General features: G+C 42.5%; 1 long non-coding RNA gene across 1 annotated transcript in view; it reads left to right on the plus strand.

Moving 5' to 3' along the window:
• LOC142826841 (uncharacterized) overlaps nt 1-10699 on the plus strand; it is a 33707-nt gene extending 23008 nt beyond the window's left edge. Inside the window, exon 3 of the long non-coding RNA XR_012901102.2 lies at nt 10064-10699. This is a non-coding gene — a long non-coding RNA (uncharacterized LOC142826841). The remainder of the gene's footprint in view (nt 1-10063) is intronic.
• The last annotated feature ends 8690 nt before the right edge of the window (nt 10700-19389 follow it).

Below are 19389 nucleotides of genomic sequence, written 5' to 3' on the forward strand. Positions count from 1 at the left end.
CCAGCACAGTGGGTATTGGGCCCAATTTTCTAGTGGTAGTCTAGAGGGAGAAAGGGCAGTAGGGATCTCTCTAAGGGCATATCTATCCTGACCAGAAGATCGATGCTCTAGACGTTGATCTTCTGGTGTTTGATTTAGCAAATTTAGTATTGGCCCCTAAATCAAATGCTGAGGGCAGCCTCTGCCAGAATCCAGTACTCCTCCTTCTGCAAGGAATAAGAGAAGCCCATGGGAGCATTTGTTCCGATCAGCCTCCCTCTGTGTGGGTGCTGACATGGCTCAGCTCAAGGTAAGCCGACGCCAGCTACGCATTTTGAGTAGCTGGAATTATGTACCTTAAGCCGACCTGCCTAGTCTAGTATACACTCCTGTACTGGACTGGGCAAAAACAGAGTCCTGTCATCCAATGTTACCGCTAATCCCATACATGTGCTGATTTTTTTTCCATCCATGTGTGGAATATTTTTTGTGCACCAAAGCATGTGTAAATGTGCACCACCAGTAGAAGCACAAAACCTAGCTATGGGCACTCTGCTAATCAGCTGGGTGGCATTTAAATCTCTGAGTGGCCGCACAAATGCACAGTTTACAGAGAACACTACTTTTACGCACGCGCACACCCTGAGCAAGACAGGGAAGGCACAACTGGCTAGTTGCAAGTGCTTGCATCCCGTAACAGGAACACCGCCACTGTGTTCCTCCTGTAACTTGCTGATACTGTGCCTAGTAGGGATTTAGGGCTAGATATTTAAAGGCACTTGGCTCTAAATACCACACCTCAGTGCTTCCCACTGGGACAGGACTGAGCATTAAAGACATAGTGCAGGGGTGGCCAACCCGCGGCTCTTCAAAGAAAAAATTGCAGCACCCTCACCTCGTGGCTCTAAAAGGGGCAGCATGTTTCTGTCTGAAAGAAACAGCCGGAGTCGTGGCATCTCTACCGTGCAGACTTCAAAATGGTCACCTTCAAAATGGCCATCTTAAAAAGGCAATGCCTGCTTGCTCTGTTCTTAAAAGGGAGGCAACCAGAGGGCTCTTTTTTTTTTTTTTTTTTTTTTTTTTAAACTCAACAACTCTTTTCCCTCTGCTCTTTGTGCTATATCCACCACTATTTTGGCTCTCTGTCTGTAATGGGTTGACCACCCCTGGCATAGTGGATTTAAATGCTACCTCAGTCAGGGCCAGGAAGGATCACCACCAAGGATAAGAACCGGTTCATTCTCAGTAGCCATGGTTGTCTGGCCATACTGATAACAAGGGGGCCAATTGTGATGAAGCATTTTGTGATATGTCATCCACTAGGATCTGGAGTGAGACAGCCGCCAACTCATTTCATGTAGACAATAAATAGTCAGAAAGAGCCTTTGCAGTCAGCAGCAAACAAACCTTCATTCTTTACCCATTTGTTTTGGACTGTAGGTTAGTCATTTCCCCCTTTAGATTAATGGTTCCCCTGTGGTTTATGCCACCTCATGGAGGAGCTTGGCAGCAATCTACTTTGTACTGTTTCCATATGAATTCTGTTCATACTACAGACAGATGGCCTCAAAGCAAACCTGACCCTTATTTGAAGTTTGGGATAAATTCTGTGGTAATCTGCTTTCCAACATTTTGGTGACAGAATCTGAGCTGCCTGCTCTTGTCACAATTTGTCCCTTTCTCAAACTGTTATGCCCAATGTTCACTGCATATCTGCGAAGCTTCAAATCTCACACTTTTGGCGCTTTCCCCAGAGATTTTTGGTCTCACTGCCAGGGAAAAGCCTGTGTCTGATCTGAACATTCAAGCAAGCAGCCATGGGATCAGCAGAGCAGGGTAATGGCATGGAGTCTGCCTGCCCCCCACTTGCTACCCTTGAAGAGTGCTGTGAGGGAGGTGGAAAGCTGCTAAGTCCCGCCAAAGAATGAGACTGCTGAATCCCTCTCAGAGTAAAGAGAGAAGGATGAAGAATATGGAGGCCTTTAAAGAGTCAGGCTAGAGAATGTTTATCTGAACTGAACCTCAGAGATTCATTTCCGGGCACATGAGATTATTGTTTTCACATTTTACAGTGTAATTTATAATAAATAAGCCACAAGACTTCAGAGGTGACACAAGTGCAGTAACAAGTTTCTGTGTGACAACAGTACTTACTGTTGCAAGACGCAGCTTTCTCTGGCTACATCTACATTGCAGGCTTCTTGCGCAAGAAGCTTTTTGCGGAAGAGATCTTCTGCAAAAATTTGTTGCGCAAGAGCGCGTCCACACTGCAAAAGCACATCGGAAAAGCAATGCGCTTTTCCACAAGAGAGCATTCAGACTGCATGGATGGACGCTCTCTCACAAGAAAGCTCTGATTACCATTCACAGAATGGTGACCAGGACACCTGTGCTTCTTCCGATAGGCTGTTTTTGCACAAAAAAAATCCCGTTTCCCATCCACATGCACCTTTTTGCATCTGAGCTCTTGCGCAAAAAGGAGTTATTCCTCGTAGAAAGAGGAATACCTACACTGCAAAAACCTCTCTGTTCTGTCGATTCACGTACATTTACTTGCACAAAAATGTGCTTGAGGTATGGACGCTTTGTGGGGTTTTGCGCAAAAACAACTATTTTTGCACAAAAACCCTGTAGTGTAGACATAGCGTCTAAGACCGCCTAGGGCCATAAGAAACAGCATTAAAGCAGAAGGGAATAAGTAAGAATCAGATTTTGTATCAGGCTCCTGGGCCACTGCGGCTCATCCAGATACCACTTTACAGCTCCAGTCATCAAACCAGCAGAACCACAACAGGCTCTGGTACAAGCCAAAGGGGAAAGTGCCCATTGTAAAACTGAATACAGCTGCTTGTATAATAGCACTAATTGCATATTGCATCGCAGAGCTACATTAGTAGTGAAAACAGTTATAAAACCGACAGACAGTGAAACATGACTCACCATGGAATTGCTGCCAGCTAGGCAAATTCTCACTGGCCGTGGTTCAACAACCCACACCTGCGTTTTCTGAATAGTAAATATATAATGAGACATAATTGCTAGAAAAATATGCAGCACTCCAAATGTGACAACACACTACTTGTTTATTGGGATAGTGAATGGTGTATAATAAGTTTGACCTGAAGTACTTCAGAACCACTGGGGGTCACAGTCAATGGGGAGGCAGACAACAGGATTCTGAAATGTTTAATCCACAAGAGGTTGTCTGTAACATAGCTGACTGCTGCTACAAAATGGCAGACAAAAGTGATGACAACTCCTTCTAGCCACTGACTCAAAGGAAAGCACATAGAAAGAAGGCATAAACAATACTCATGTTTTAAAAATCAGATATTTATAGCCTAGCTTAAGTACTCAATAAAAAACAGCTGTAGAAAGAGAACTTCATCTCTTCCTACTGCTTACAATCCCTTCTACCGCCTCCCCCCAAACACTGTTTTGCTAGAGTCTTTTTACAACTGCTCTTATTTATTGTCCACAAGTTCCCATGTGAGATGGTCCTGAGATGTGAAATTCAGACGAAATTTGGAAATGTTTGGTTCTGGGATTTTGGTTTGCTCTGTTAAGAGGTAGAAACTCTTTGCTTCTCACATCCTTGGACCTTCTGAAAGACATTGGAAAATGCCCTTGGTGCTCCAATGGCAACGCAGGCAAGCTGTTGCTTTTGAGATGAGTTTAATGCCTGTCTCTAGTCAGGGTCCTTGGAGTTGGACTGAAATCAGGTCCATTGATAACTCTCTCATCAGCTTTAAGGTAACAGATTCCTTTCACCAAATGCCACCCCTGCCAACGAATCCATTTATAATATCTAAGTAATTTAGCTTGTAGGAATTATGCTTCTATTACAGTTCAATCATGCATGGTGGCCTGATGCAGCAAAGGACTTCTGTGTATACTTAACTTGGAGCACATCCACAATTCTATTGACTTCCACAGAGCTGCTCAGATGCTTAGTTAAGCCCACGCTTTGATGGATCAGGTCAGAGGGCTCAGTGTCTTCAAGGACTAAAAAACAAATGTTAATTTGGGTCCCTTCCAGAAACCCCACACCTCGCCACAGATGCTTTGAATCACCTGATTTGACATCACAGCTTCGCCCAATCACTGTGTTTTTATATTATTAGTCCTCTGTGCACTGTGTTTTTGGAGCTGTTTCTTCTAAGAATAACAACAAAATTACTCCGGTTCATGGCAGGTAGATAGTTAGCCTCGGTGGGTGGGATCCAGCCCACTACTCTGTGCTCCAGAGGCTGATGCCCTATCCTTGAGTTCACTGGAGATCCCACTCTACCTCCTTACACCTTCAGCAAGTCCCTTTTCTCTGCTTTCCAAATGCAGGAGCCAGCTCCATCCCAGGGGCCTCCAAAAAAACACTTTTTCAGAAACTCCTGGGCTATGTCTACACTTGCAACTTCTTGTGCAAGCACGGCCCTTCTTGCGCAAGAATTCCCAGAACGTCCTCACTGCCCACCCACTCTTGTGCAAGGAAATTTACAGTATGGCGCGGTAAGAGAGGACTTCTTGCACAAGAGCTACACTCTTTTTTTACAGGTGTAAGCCCTCTTGCGCAGCAGCTCTTGTGCAAGGGGCAGTGTGGACGCTCAGCAGGGATTTCTTGCGCAAGAAAGCCCTATGGTTAAAATGGCCATCAGAGCTTTCTTGTGCAAGAGAGCATCCACACTGCCATGGGAGCTCTTGCGCAAAAGCACAGCTGACACATGGTAGTGTGGACGTTTTCTTGTGTAAGACTTCTTGCACAAGAATCCTTGCACAAGAGGTTTTTGTGCAAGAAGCCGCCAGTGTAGACATAGCCCTGATGTTTACCCAGCACTAAGGGATTTGACATCATGGGTATTGCCTTTCCATGGGATTGCACCTACTAGTTTAACTTTTACAGTTAAAGTGAAGCTCACAGCGCCCCACTCCCACCCATCTCCACCTACCGGAGTGGCCAGGGGTGGGAAGGAAACTTGGAGTGTCTGCCCTGTTGAAGGTGGTGGGACTAGGAGAGGGGTAGATAATAAGCGGCCCGTGAGCCGGATCCGGTTCACCAGGGATAGTCCCTAGCAGGCTGCCAGACACTTTATTAACCTGCGTGTCTGCAGGTCTGGCTGCTCACAGCTCCTGTTGGATGTGGTTTTCTGTTCTCAGCTAAGGGGAGCTGCAGGAAGCAGTGGCCCAGCCTGCACCACTTTCTTCAACTCCCAGTGGCTGGGAATGGCGAACCGTGGCCAGAAAGAGCCACAAGCAGTTTAACCTGCAGGTGAGCAGGTAAATAAAGCATCTAACGGGCCCCCCAGGGCTAACTCTGGTGAACTGTGTCTGGCCTTTGGGCTGCTTATTGCCCACCTTTGGACTAGGGCTGTCTGCCGTGCAGGGAGGGATAACTGCGGGCTTTGACTGTGCAGCAGAGATGTAGGGGCAGAAGCCCCACACCCCAGCAGGCACCACCTGACAGGGCAGGTTGTAGGTCTAGAATGTCTGAAGACTATTGTATGTGGCTTGACGTGTCAGTAAATGTGGCTATCTCTGCTCTATACCTTGTGGCTACGTCTAGACCGGCATGATTTTCCGCAAATGCTTTTAACGGAAAAGTTTTTCCATTAAAAGCATTTGCGGAAAAGAGCATCTAGATTGGCACGGATGCTTTTCCACAAAAGCACTTTTGCGGAAAAGCTTCCATGCCAATCTAGACGCGGTTTTGCGCAAGAAAGCCCCGATCGCCATTTTTGCCATCGGGGCTTTTTTGCGCAAAACAGTTTTTAGCTGTCTACACTGCCCCTCTTGTGCAAAAACATTTCCGGAAAAGGGCTTTTGCCCAAATGGGAACGTTAAAGCATTTGCGCAAGAAGCACTGATTTCAGACAGTAGAACGTCAGTGCTTTTGCACAAAATCAAGCAGCCAGTGTAGACAGCTGGCAAGCTTTTGCACAAAAGCGGTCGCTTTTGCAGAAAAACTTGCCAGTCTAGACGCAGCCTGTGGATTTAATTTTTATTGCTCAGTACCGAGGGATTTAGTTACCCCAATTTCCCCTTGTTTTGGGTTTGCCAAGGAATCTTCTCCCTGCCCTAATCAACATCCAACTTCATCATTTTGCCCAATATTGGGGATTCTGGTTCTGTTGTTTATCAAGCTGTTTTGGGGGAACTTTAACTAAAACACAACACACAAGAAAGTGACAGATTTCCCCCTCCCCAGTCAATCCCAGGGGCTGCTCCTGTGATTAATGGTAATATTGAATACATTTCATGGTGATATGCACTATATAGCTGTACAATGATATAGTATTAAGAGCCTGGTCCCACTTCAGTAGGAGTCAACAGTCATTTACTTAATCAAGCCCAAGATGAAGACACACACAGCTAATTTGCTGCTCAGATAAGTAATATTCCTTTCTGCCATGAAAGCACTAGATGGTATTCATCAAAGCTCAAATATATATTACAGGATAACAGGCAATCTGTTTTCTGTTTAAAGTATAAGGCACAGGTAGTAACAGGTCATAAAATTTGCTTCATGTAGAAGATGAAAAAAAAGTCTATTATTTTCAATCTCCAGGAGAGGTGTATTTAGGGGCTACATTCTCCCATCTCTGCTCACGCTGAGTACACCCGCTTCATGAAATCCTGGTCCTGCTGAAGTCAATGAGAGCTTGCCACTGGCATGAGTAGAATCAGGATTTCACCCAGGAAGTTTAGCAGAACTTCTTGAAAAGTAAGGTTTTGTGTAATGGGAGTGTGCCAGATTCTGACCACATTTGTGGTGGTGATTAGTGCAGCAGACTTTCTCCTTTGGTGATCTTAGCTCAAATTCAGGTTGCAGAGGAAATTAGTTTGTTGGTCTCAATACTGGTCCTACCCCACTTATTTCTGTGTTCAGCTCACCCAATTTGGCACAAAGAAGCAAATATGGTCTTTACATGAGGAGCCCAAGATGGAACTGTCAGAAATGTTATAGCTCAAGACTGAAATATATATAGGCAAAGTTGTGTGGGGAATTTCACACAGCAAGTGCATGAATTAACGGCCCAGTCTCATGCTTGAAGGCACTGTAATACTCATGCACAACTAAGTGAAAACTTCTCGACATTTCAATTAAGCATCTCCTGTTAGGAAAGAAAGAGGGAACATCAGTGTCTAAGGACTTTAGTTTGATACTGTGGTACAAATGACTAAAGCATGAACATAGGGCAGCTGGAAGCCTAAAGCATTGCTTTGTTAAATCAGGTATTAAATATGTGGTGTGTTAAGCTGAAGGATTTAGCATGCAAAACTGGAACATTTGTTCTATTGTTTGCATTTAATCTACACATGTTAAACATTAATATCTTTCCGGTATGTATTAACTATTACAATTGCCCTGCTGTAATATGTGGAGTTATATAAATAAAAGCCACTCTTCTCTAGAAAATTTGTAGGGGCTTAAGTGTAGAGCATTAAGAAAGTAATCATTTCTGCCAAGCTTTGGAAGATAGTCAGAAAGTCATGTTATCAACTTCTTGTTGGCAGGGTGCTGGTATTGCTTCAGACCCAGTGCCAGCCAGGGCAAACAAATAACCTTTCATTCCCATGCCACATCAGTTCCCCAGTGCTGAGTATTTCTGCTCAGACAGCAATATTTGAGCAAGCTGCTGAGTTCTACACTAAAACATGAGGGACCAAAGAGCTGCTCTTTTTCAACATTTCAGAGGAGCTGAATATATTTAGGTTAAGTAACTGTGATAATGTGAGGCAAAGATTTCCTTCGCATAATCTTGCCATAACCAAAAAAATGCAAGCAGCATTACCAGTCATTTAAGAAAACTAATGAATTTCCGAGGGAAATTAGAGAATAAGTCCTAAAGTATTTGGATTAGGGGATGTAATTCTGCAAACATTTTGCATATGTGGCAAAGAGTACAGTGGATAAGAGCCACATGCTAAGAAATTTCCTAGCCTGGCAGCTTTCCCTTTTCTTTCTGCCTTGACTGGCTACTTCTGCTTTTACTCTTGGTACTCTTGGGAAGTGTTAATTTCCCTCAGGTTTCTCTATATTAGCAGCAAGTGCCAATCTTCGTTGGGCCATATAGGGAAGACCAGTGCTTACTCTTTGGCCTGCTATTCAGGACAACTAATGCAGGACCTGGTCTGTTTGTATGCAGTTTTCTCGCTTCTTCAACCTTGGAACCCAAAACACCTTTGCTTTCCATTTTATATGAATGTTAATATCAGAGCAAATTGGGTGTAAATTACAATGTTTTGCACTCACTTTGCTCTGATATAAATCACTACCCCAGATGTATGGCAGTGGTTAATTGGGCCTGCCATCATCAACAGGAGAACTCCAGCCATGGTCAGGTCGTGGCAGAAGGTCTGCTGACTAAAGATATGCTTAGAGCTGAAGAATGTGGTGCGTACTAGAAGAAACTATCTTTCAGAAGTTTCCCCATCTTCTCTGGATTTTGATGCATTCCCAAGTAAAATCAACAAACCAAGACCAGATGTGTCTAGTATGGCAAAGTCAGAGGGCCCCACTTAAGCTGTTGAAATTACTGAGAGCTTTAATGATCTTAAAAATAGGAAAACACTGGGGAATTCTGGATACACTAGTGGAGTCTGTCAGTTCAAGAATGAAAGTGTGGTTCTACTCTGAACAGCTGTCTCTTCAGAAGTGACATTGTGGGGTTCCCCATTTATTGTGTCTCATTGATTTCCCTATTGAATTTGTTCAGAAAAACAAAAATGTTTTCCTCTCTAACGGCCAGACCTGAAAATTAAGACTGGGGTTAGGAAATGAAACTGGATGAGGATGTGCGACAATGGTACTCACTTGCCCTATGGGTCCCTTCCTTTTTGTGCAGCTTCACCAATAATCAAATCAACCCTCCTTTATCCATGCAACCCACCTTCTTTAAATTGGGTAATCTTCACATAGCTCAATATTTTAAACCTGCTCTTCTTCCAGCTAATCTCCACAAAACTGCAGGTTCTTTAGATGCTGGCAAACCTTTAGACTGTGAGGAATGCAGATTGTTTTCTCCCTATGTTTGGAAGCGGCTTGGCTTTGCTGCTTGTTTTATAACACTGATCTAACAATATATCCCCAAAGAATTCAATTTTCAGTGTTAAAAAGGCACAGGAAAAGAGCTCATGGGAAAAGGGTGGTTGCGTCTGAGATTACAACACTTGACTGAAACTCAGGAGATCTGGATTCAATTCTCAGATATGCCAGAGGCTTCCTGTGTGACCTACAGCAATTATTTTAGGATTTGATCCAGACCCTCTGACCTCGGTGGGAGTTTTCGCATTGATTTCAATGGATCACGTTAATCTCACTGTGCCTCAGTTCTCCATCTATAAAATGGGGAGAATAATGCTTCATTATTTTCTGAGGCTTTGCCATCCCATCTATTTAAATTGTAAGAAACTAAAACGGAAATGTGTTTCTGACATAGATCTCGTATAAGCCACTGTGGAATGTTGTTTGTGAAGCGAGTGAAGGAAAGCAAGTAAAAGTGCAAGTATAGGGAGGGGGGAAAGTGTGGGAAGAGTGGAGGGAAAGTTAGAGGTAGTTTGGGCAACTGGAAGAGGCATAGAGAAGAGCAAGAGAAGGCAGAAAGAGCATCCATTTATCACCTGTGTAGGTTCATTTCACTGAAGGGCCAAGAATCACATAATCATAGATCTGTAGGCTAGAAGAGATCTCAAGAGATCACCTTTCCTTCCATCTCCCCCACTGAGGTAGGACTGAATATACCTAGGGCATCCCTGACATGTTTGTCTAACTTGTTCTTCAAATTATCCAAGAATGGGAATTCTGCAATGTTCTGAAGTTAACTATTCTGGTGCTTCATTCTCCTGATGGCAAGTTTTTCCTAATAACCAACCAAACTCTCCCTTTCTGACGATTAAGCTGATTATTTCATGTCCTACTTACATAGAGAACAGTTGAACATCATCCTCTATATACTAACCTTATGCATAGTTGAAGACTCTTACCACATGCCCTTTTAGCCTTCTCTTCTTTAGATTAAACATAACGAGTTCTTTCAACCTTTCCTCACTGGTCATTTCCTCACTTCTGAACATTTTTGTTGCTCTCCAGGAGAACAGCAGCAGAAGGAAAAGTAGCTGCAAGGTCCAATAGAATAGGATCAGCTGCTCTGTTTCTTTGAAGACCATCAAACAGCTTCTTTACCCATAGCCCTTCTGAAGCATTGGAGAGAAAAACTACTTTGGAGAATAGCTGCTGCAAATGCAGCTCAAGCCACAGACTGAAATTTGTTCATATAAAACATGCAACAGATAATTTCACATGACAAATGACCAGAAATCCAACTCTGTTTCTAGACAGACAAAATTGGCTCCATTCCTCTAATAAATTGTCCCCTAAGCATTGTTCTTCCAGCTGTTGGGTGTGTATATTTTGGATGTTGTTAAGAAGGTGTCTCATAAGGCCCTGTTAGGTTGCTTCTCAGTATTTTAGCAGACATCATGGAGAAAAGAAATTCTGGAAGCTGGGGTAAAACCAGAAATGTATACAAATAGAATTAGAATGTATGGTTTGCTGTCTGTATCTTTAATAAATGTTTGTCTGCAATGAAATGTAATTAGCATGTGAGATAATGCAGTTTGCCTCATTTAGCTTGTCAGTGGGTTTATTAACAAATTCTGTCAGTTAACTATACTCACTAAGCAGATGCATTCACCATACACTGGCTAAAAAACACCACAAACAACAGACTGGAACAGGTGCAAAGATTATAATGGGATGATAGATTTGCCAATTTACCAGCTCTAGATGTTGATGACAATGAATGTTTTATTTAAAACAGTCCATATTGGCAAGATTTAAAAAAAAGAAAAAACAGCTGAGGGTAGGAAAAACATATAGCAACCCAATTTCATAGTAAATGTTAACTTCTCACTTAGGGTAGGTCTATACTGAACACTAAGTCATACACTAAGGTTGCGAGGACTATAACGGGGAATGGCTCAAACCCCAAGGCCTATTATGACCTGGGTCTAAGTCATTTTGTAATGTGGATGTAGGTCATGCAGCTGACCAAAGTCAGAAGGTCTGTAGAGTTCAGTATGAATGCATTAGCATTGCTGAGAGACTTGGGTCCAGCAATTGTAAATCCAGGTTTACAAGGACACTGATGAATGATCTTGGAAACACTGAGTCCACCAACCTGGTGCCCCACAAAATGGAGGTTAGTGTGCAATGTAGGCATACCCTTAATGTTTTAGCACTGAAAATGCTTGGATGAAATTTTCATATTTCTGAAGCTGAATTATGTGGAATGACCAAAATGCAAGAAGCATTTGTCAATTATCTTGCTGTTTTTGAAAAATAGGGTGATTTTGACAATGTAGCTGCCAGTTGTGAAACCAATTCATTTAACCTCATCGCTTCTCCTAATCTCTGCTGTGTTGTTCTTTTTGTAATGTCACAAATGTTACATAAAACCAAACCCTCCATTTCTACTTGTTGTCTATGAAGTTTCTGGAAAAGAATAGAGCAGGTGACTCTGGTTGCCCTAAGAAGACAAAAAGCAGACAGTGGGGGAGTTGGAGGCTTACAGTTGGGAAGGACAAGATAGGAGGACAGATGAGTAAGGAAGAGAGTCTTGGCATTGGGGTGAAGGGTAGCCATAGGTTTGATCCACTCTGTTAAGCCTTCATATTTTATCTGATCCCAATATTATTATTATTATTATTATCAAGGCTTGCCGAACCGCGGCGAGCCCCGCTCGCCAGCCACGCTGCCTGGCGATCTGCGCACGCGCAGATTGCCCAAACCCGGCTCTTCCAGGTTGCAATCTACTCGCCACGGGCAAGTAGATTGCATTATTTGTCAAACCCTGATTATGATTATTATCATTATTGTTTTTATTTATACAAATATAGGGCCAGATTTTAAAGGTAATTAGGTACCTAAAGAGTAAGGCCATGTCTCTACTTGCTATGCCAGAGATCTCTGGATTTAGCGGGTCTAGTAAGAACCTGCTAAATCGAAGGCTGACGGTGCCTCCAGTTAGCACCGGTACTCCACATTTTGTGAGGAGTAAGGAAAACCAATGGGAATGTTTGCTACCATTGACCTCCCACTGTGGAGATGGCGCTAAGCTCGGTTTAAGGTATGTCGACTCCAGTTATGTTATTTACACAGCTGCAGTTGTGTACATTAAGCCGACCTTCCAAGTCGAGTATAGACCTGGCCAAAGATCTGCACTGAGCTGGATTTCCAGAAATACCTGGGCACTAAAATCCCAGGCTGTGTTGAGACTGCATCCCTTTTCCGTAAAAGGGATGTAAATTAGACACATCGCAATTGCAAATGAAGCGGGGATTTAAATCCCCCTTGTTTCATTTGCATAAAAATGGCTGCCGCTTTTTTCCGGCTCGGAGCTTTGCCAGAAAAAAGCGCCAGTCTAGATGCGGATCTTTCGGAAAATAAAGCCTTTTCCGAAAGATCCCTTATTCCTCTTAAAATAAGGAATAAGGGATCTTTCAGAAAAGGCTTTATTTTCCGAAAGAGCCGCATCTAGACTGACGCTTTATTCTGGCAAAGCTCCAAGCCGGAAAAAAGCGGCAGCCAGTTTTATGCAAATGAAGCGGGGGGATTTAAATCCCCGCTTCACTTGCAATTGTGATGTGTCTAATTTGCATCCCTTTTACGGAAAAGGGATGCAGTCTAGACACAGCCCTGGTGAGAGAGTCCTTGCCTTGAGCAGCTTACAACCTAACTAGGTAAGTCAGACAAAGGAAGGTTCAATAGCTCCATTTTACTTTGAGGCACAGAGAGACTAGCCCAAAGAATCTGTGTTAGAGCTAGCAGTGGAACCAATAGCAGCTGAGTAAGAGGCTAGTGCCTTAACCACAGGACCATCTTCCTCTCAACATGCTTATCTGAGCCCAACTTCTAACCTCTGGAGGTTCTCCAGCAGCCATGCAGAACAAAGCTCACTAATTATTACTAATCATTTTAGTGACTCATTGTAAGTCCCTCTGACACTATTTAGGTCTCGAAGAGCAATTCCTCTTGGATTTGGTTTCTTCTTTTCTTCTTTTTATATAGGACCAAAATCTTTACTGATTTACCTGGTGTAAATCAGTGTAGCTCCATTGACTGATGGCAGTCAAAGGTGCTATTCCAGTTTCCACCAGTTGTAAATGTTGCCCATCATGCAGTCTCTGTTACAGATCAAATGTTACTATTTCAGGCTGCTATTTCAATTAAATTATGCTACCTTTAAATAGAGGTAAAAGTAAGCAGGTTTACCACAGTGTGCTGCTCTGGAAAGAGCTGGCGGGGGTGCTTACTGCAAGAGGAGGCAGCATACTTCCAGCTGGGCTCCTGGGGCTTTTCTGCAGGCTGCCGCGCTAAGCAACAGGTAGGTAAAAGAGGCTGGCTGGGGGCATGCCCCACACCAGTCCAAGGACTGCCCGGACCCCAGGCCACCTCCCCATGGTATCGATTAGGGAGGACGGGGGAACTGACCCTCCTCCATTTTCTACCGATGCTGCTTGTTGCTTGCTGTTCCCCTTCCATCACTGTCAAGGAGCGAGAGCACAACACATCTCCCTCCTGGCTGGTGGGGGAAGGGACAGAGGACTTCCACTGTGAGCTTTTTCCCTCACTCACTGACGGGGGAAGAACAAGCAACAAACAGAATCAATAGGAATTAGAGTGGGGGGCTTTAGCATCCATTGGCCTCCCTAAAGGGCTCCCTTGTCCCTATGCACTGCCTGCCATGCCCCAGCACCTTGCCCTGAGCCCTCCCATATCCATAGCCCCTTGCTCTTATTCCCATACCCTCACACACCTCTGCCCTGAGCCCCTCCTTCCATGCCCAACCCTGACTTCTGCACTCCCCACATCCGCTGCCCTGACTCCAGCACTGCCCATCTCCCTACCCCCTGTTCTGAATCACCCTCCACACACACACACGCCAAACCACTCCATGAGCCCCTTGCACTCTATCCCACACTTACGTTTCTTACAGGTACTGTCATATTGCACTCCCATCCCTCTGCTCTGAGCACCCCCCACCATGAGGGAGGTAAAAGAGCGGTACCTGTAAGAAACCTAAATTACTTCCCCCCCTGGATTTAAATATAAGAGGCTGAATTCGGTGTAATGGGGGACAGCTTTGTTGACTGCCACAGGGTTGCATCTGCTTACACAAGAGCTGAATTTGGCCCAGTCATGTCAGACTGGCATCACCAATGTGAAGATGTGGCTCTGAATGCATAAAATGTCACTGTCTTTAAAACATAAAGGTGACACTTTCAATTGTCTAAAAGAGTAACTGCATTGAATTTACATTTAACAAGACTTTTACAGTATATCATTTGAATATTAATTGATTCTCGTGTGTATATGTATTGAAGTTGAACAGCTACCTTAGCGGAAGAGAATGGGCCAAATTCATCCATGATGCAACTCTGTCGGCTTTGGTGGAGTTTTCCACCAGGAATTTTTCTGCCCACTGTAATAAGCACTAAGCCTTCAGGAACTCATACACTGCACACGTCAGTACAGTACAAACGCTTAGGCTGAATTGTGTCTAAAGTTCATTTTGCTGAAGCCTTGAGTTGATGTCCTGTGAGGACATACACCACACCACCTCCTTTCTTTCCTCCCCTAACATTTTTGACGTTCTTGAACAATTTTTTAATGGAGGCACCTATATTCTAGTTTCTCTCTAAAGCCTGCTTTGGGGCCAAGCATTCTTCATTCATAAAGTTTAGCCCTTTATGGATCTAAGACTGCAGCAATTGGCATATCTGGTCAGAGTAATGGGCACGCTAGTCCATATCTGACCTCTAGCAGTAAGTGTTAAACTGAGGGTTTTTTAACCCTTAAATACATAAGCCATGATTTCAAAAATAGGAATGTACTAATAGACTCCTAAATCCAGAGTAGGTCAAAGTAAATGCCTGGGAGCTCAGCACTTTTAAAAATCAGGCCAATTTCTTAGGGATCAAAATAAGCATTTCAGAGTCTGATTTTAGACACCTGTTTTGTTTGCTTTTAATATTGGCCATGTGTCATCTTGCTATTAAGTTTATACTTCCCATAATGAATCTAATCAACTGAATGTTATTTCAGTTGTACTTATGATTTTATTCTCCTACTCTCCAATGCCTGGGCATGTCTGGGATAGACCAGTTCTGCATTCCTTGCTCATCTTAATCTCCCCTAGGCTTTTTGGGCTTTGGGCAGGCGAGCAAAGAATATAGGCAGAGGCCCATGTAACTTGTTAAATCAAGTATTGCTCTTAAAAACTGTTGTATATGCATGTGTGTGTGACAATGGCTGCATAGCAAAGAACAAGATCAAGTGATTTGAGTTGAAGTGAAAATTGTCATTAATTGAAAGTATTTTAAAAGGCATTTTTATTGATGAAACATTATGACTAGAATGTGTTTGATTTAGACTTCCTTTTTATAAATTTAGATTTACAAGCAGTAATAATACATATAAAATGCTAATTTTAAATATTTTCCCCATTGAGGAGGTACTAGGGTGAAGTCTCAGAGAGCAAAGATTTGCATATGAAAAATTGAACCTGGTTACAAAAGAACTGATCAGTCAAAAGTTGAAAACTGGAATTTGCATCTCCTATTAGAATAGCTTTCCTTGCAATCCCACAGAGCAAAGAATAGTAATATGTAAGGAAATGGGAGTTCCTGTCATATCTTATTGTCTCATAGCCATTGCTCTGTACTAGAGATTGATTTCAACCACAAATTTTTGATAAGTAGCTGTATTTTCTCACACTTTTGGCTGTGGCTTGAGAAATAAATATCAGGGGTGAAATCATGGCCATGTCCAAACACCCACTGACTTCAATGGAGGCAGGATTTGACCCTAGGGTTCTGTTCAGATTGCATTTTTGTTAATTGTTTGAAATCTTAGGATTTTCCTATTTAATAGGTAAAACTTAATGTAGAAGGATTGAGGGATTAATATATTAAACAAAATAAATATATTCCTCTTCACTTCCCTTGATAGACTTTTACCCCTCATCTTCTGTAATAGCAGGAAGGCTTCGGCAAATCAGTGCTTCCCGCAGCATATTCTGAAAGCAGTCAGACTTTGACCTAGTTGTATCTTCTCTGGCAGCTCATCCCATAGTAGAACATATTTGACAACAATGATTTTCTCACAGCCTTGATCCTATGGTTTTTACCTGCATTTTCTCAGAAAACCTGTCTCCATAGTAGTGCCATAGATGGAAAGGTGGCTCCTAATGTCACTGGGGCTAGATTCATTGCTGGCCTTGAGGATGAAGACCAGAGTCTTGAATTGACACTGAAAGCTAATTCAATCCAACTTCAGACAATTTTGTAATTGTCTATAACAGTCAATAATGGATCACTCAGTAGCAGGAGCCAATTATAGTATTTGGATGTTTAGCTGCCTGATTGCACCCGCAGGCTTGTGCCAACATCTGATTCAAAGTACAAAATTAAAGGCTGGCTTGAGGCACATTTTGAAAATTGAACTCCAGAATTGTCACACTGGTGAGCTTGGATCATGCAGGTAGATGGGAGATACACTCTAGTAAGTGTTTAATAATGACAGGGAAAAATCAACACGTTCATGAGCAAAACGAAAGTTTTCTCTTACCAAAATCTTCATTGGAGATCCAATTAGTTCTTTAATGTGTTTACAATTTTATGTGTCCTGGAACTGAGTCTGTCAGCTGATTTGTATAAACTTTTCTGTGTTTGTAAATATAATTCTCTTTTTCATAGGAAAGAATGTTAGGGACTTGATTATATCCTGTACTATCTACAACTGAAAATTAGCATAAACACCAGAAAAACAACTTCTGCATCATGAAAAACTATCCATAGTCCTAATACTTTACATTTACATTATGAGCTCATGAGCCAATATAAATCAGCATAGTTATTCTGGCTTCACCATTTTACTGATTGATGTAAACCAACTCAGAATCTCATGGATAGTCTATAGCCCTTTCCATCCATGGTTCTTTAAATGTTTCACCAACATTAAGCATTAATTAAACTAAGCTTCGTCCCTCTAAGGAAAGTAAGTGTTACTATCTCCAATTTGCAAAATCTCCTTGCCTGGAGTTGTGTCTTTCCCATGTTCATAGAGTCAATCGGTGGCAGCATTAGTATTCAAATTCAGGAGCCCTGATTCTCATTCCCCTGCTCTACTCACTGAGGCTATGTCTAGACTGCAGGCTACTTTTGGAAGAAACTTTTCCAGAAGAAATATTCCAAAAAAGTTTCCGAAAGAGAGCATCAACACTGCCAAAGTGCATTGAAAAAGCGATCCTCTTTTTCCAAAAAGAGCATCCACACTGAATGGACGCTATCTCTCATTTAAGCTGTGATTTCTATGGACGGATAAGCCACCAGGGCACCTGTGCTCTTTCCTCTTCTTTCGAAAGAACTCCCTCTTCCTCATCCGTACACACCTTTTTCTAAGAGAGCTCTTTCGGAAAAAGGTCTCTTCCTTGTAGAAAGAGGTTTACCAATGTCGGAAAACCCCCTCTGTTCTTTTAATTTTTTTGTTGAAAGAACATGATTGCAATGTGGATGTACGTAATGGGTTTTTTTGAAAAACGGCCATTTTCCTGAAAAAACTCTGTAGCGTAGACACAGCCTGAGTCATGCTTCCTGTCAAGACACAATAAAAAGAAAGAGGCCATATGACAATATTACTGGCTGTCCCTTTAAGAATTTGTTTTTTTTAAATTTCTGAGCGTGCGTGTCTCATAAGTAGCTGTCAAGTTAGGCAAAATGGAATGGAGAGGGGAGAGCTACATGCCAGAGGCCAAGTTTGTCTGCTTCCATATAGTCTAGTTCATGCAGTGACATTTTCAAACAAAGCATTCAGTTTTTTTACACTTGTAATGAAAAAGCATATTTTCCCCTTTCAGTCTGTGAACTTCTCTTTTGCCAATGACTTCAGTCATTGTTTATAATGGTCAAAGCCTAAGGGCATAGAATAGAGCAATTCATTTGTAGATAGGGTACAAGGCTTTAGTGACCACTAAACAGACTGAAATTATTCTTCTATGATTCTTATTTGAGACAGTCTTCAAAAACATGGATAGTTCCAAATTTAGATCCCACATCTGGATTGAGATCCAAGTTTGCATTTCACATCCATTTCTAAAGCAGGCTGAGGGTTGCACACCAAATTTTGGGGAAGTTTGGGTGCAGATCTGTATTTTGAAGCCCCAATTTCAGAAGTATGCACATTATTAAAAGAGACACAGGGTCTGATTCATGGATCATATTAGAATCCGTCTACACTTAAAATTTTTATTGACACAGTTATGATATGTGGGGTGGGGGGAGTTTGTGTGTCTGACATAGCTATGCTAGTAAGAGCCCTCGCATACAAGCAGTTATACCTATATCTGTGTAATTTATTGCCTGAACAAGCATAAGCCATGCTGTTATATACATTTTCTTGCCAGCATAACTGTGTGAATGCTAGGAGAGTATTGCCAGTTTAAGCATGCTGGCATAATGAAATCAGCAAAACTTTTAGGTCTAGACAAGGCCTTCCAAAAGTTTTGCACCACTCTGACAATGTAAAGCAACCTCAAATCAGGTTTTATCTGTTCTTTCCACTCAGGAGATATGCCATTCTAGCAGTGAATAGGGACTTGTCTATGCATAAGTTTTGTACCACTTCAGTTATATCATATTAAAGCCGTATAGCTAAATCAGTCCAAGCCTCAGGTGTTAATGCAGTTACACCAATCTATTACCAACGTAGCTTAGGCCAATAAATGTAGGTATAGGCACCTATATATTGGTATAACTGTGCCCACACATGGGGTTGTATCTGTATCATTAGAAAATCACGCATCAGTACATAGATGAGACCCACATGGCTACAACATGGGCAGCCAGCATAGGGTGGGAGGACATGGCCAGTGGAAAGGGGGAAATGCTGCAATATCTATGTAGTGATAATCCACTGCTGCCAGAGCTAACCTTACAGGCCACGGCAGTAGGCATAAGAAACCAGCCTTTACTCTGCTCTGCTCTTTAGACTAAACTATTTATAAAAGTTCAGGTGGGTGCCCGACATCTAAGGATTAAGGAATGCAAGGTGCAAATGTAGTTTTAAAGCCGCTTGTTTTCCTTCTTTCTCATTAACTTGACCTGAGAACTCTTGGTCATGACGTTTAGATCCTCCTCTAGAGTTCATTTAAAAGATTCTGGTTTGGGCCTTTCTCTGTTCTTGTGCAGTATGACTGTCACTCTCCTGAATTAGGGCCTCACTGACTAAGTTATGCTTTTATTTGAGATTTTTGTATTAACAATTCACTTAATAGAAGAGTGAATCATAGAAAACTAGAATTGGAAAGGACCTCGAGAGGTCATCAAGTTCAGTAGCCTGCCCTCATGGCAGGATCA

The sequence above is a fragment of the Pelodiscus sinensis genome, chromosome 2 (genome assembly GCF_052426305.1).
Source record: "Pelodiscus sinensis isolate ZL-2025 chromosome 2, ASM5242630v1, whole genome shotgun sequence".
Taxonomy (NCBI): Eukaryota; Metazoa; Chordata; order Testudines; family Trionychidae; genus Pelodiscus; species Pelodiscus sinensis.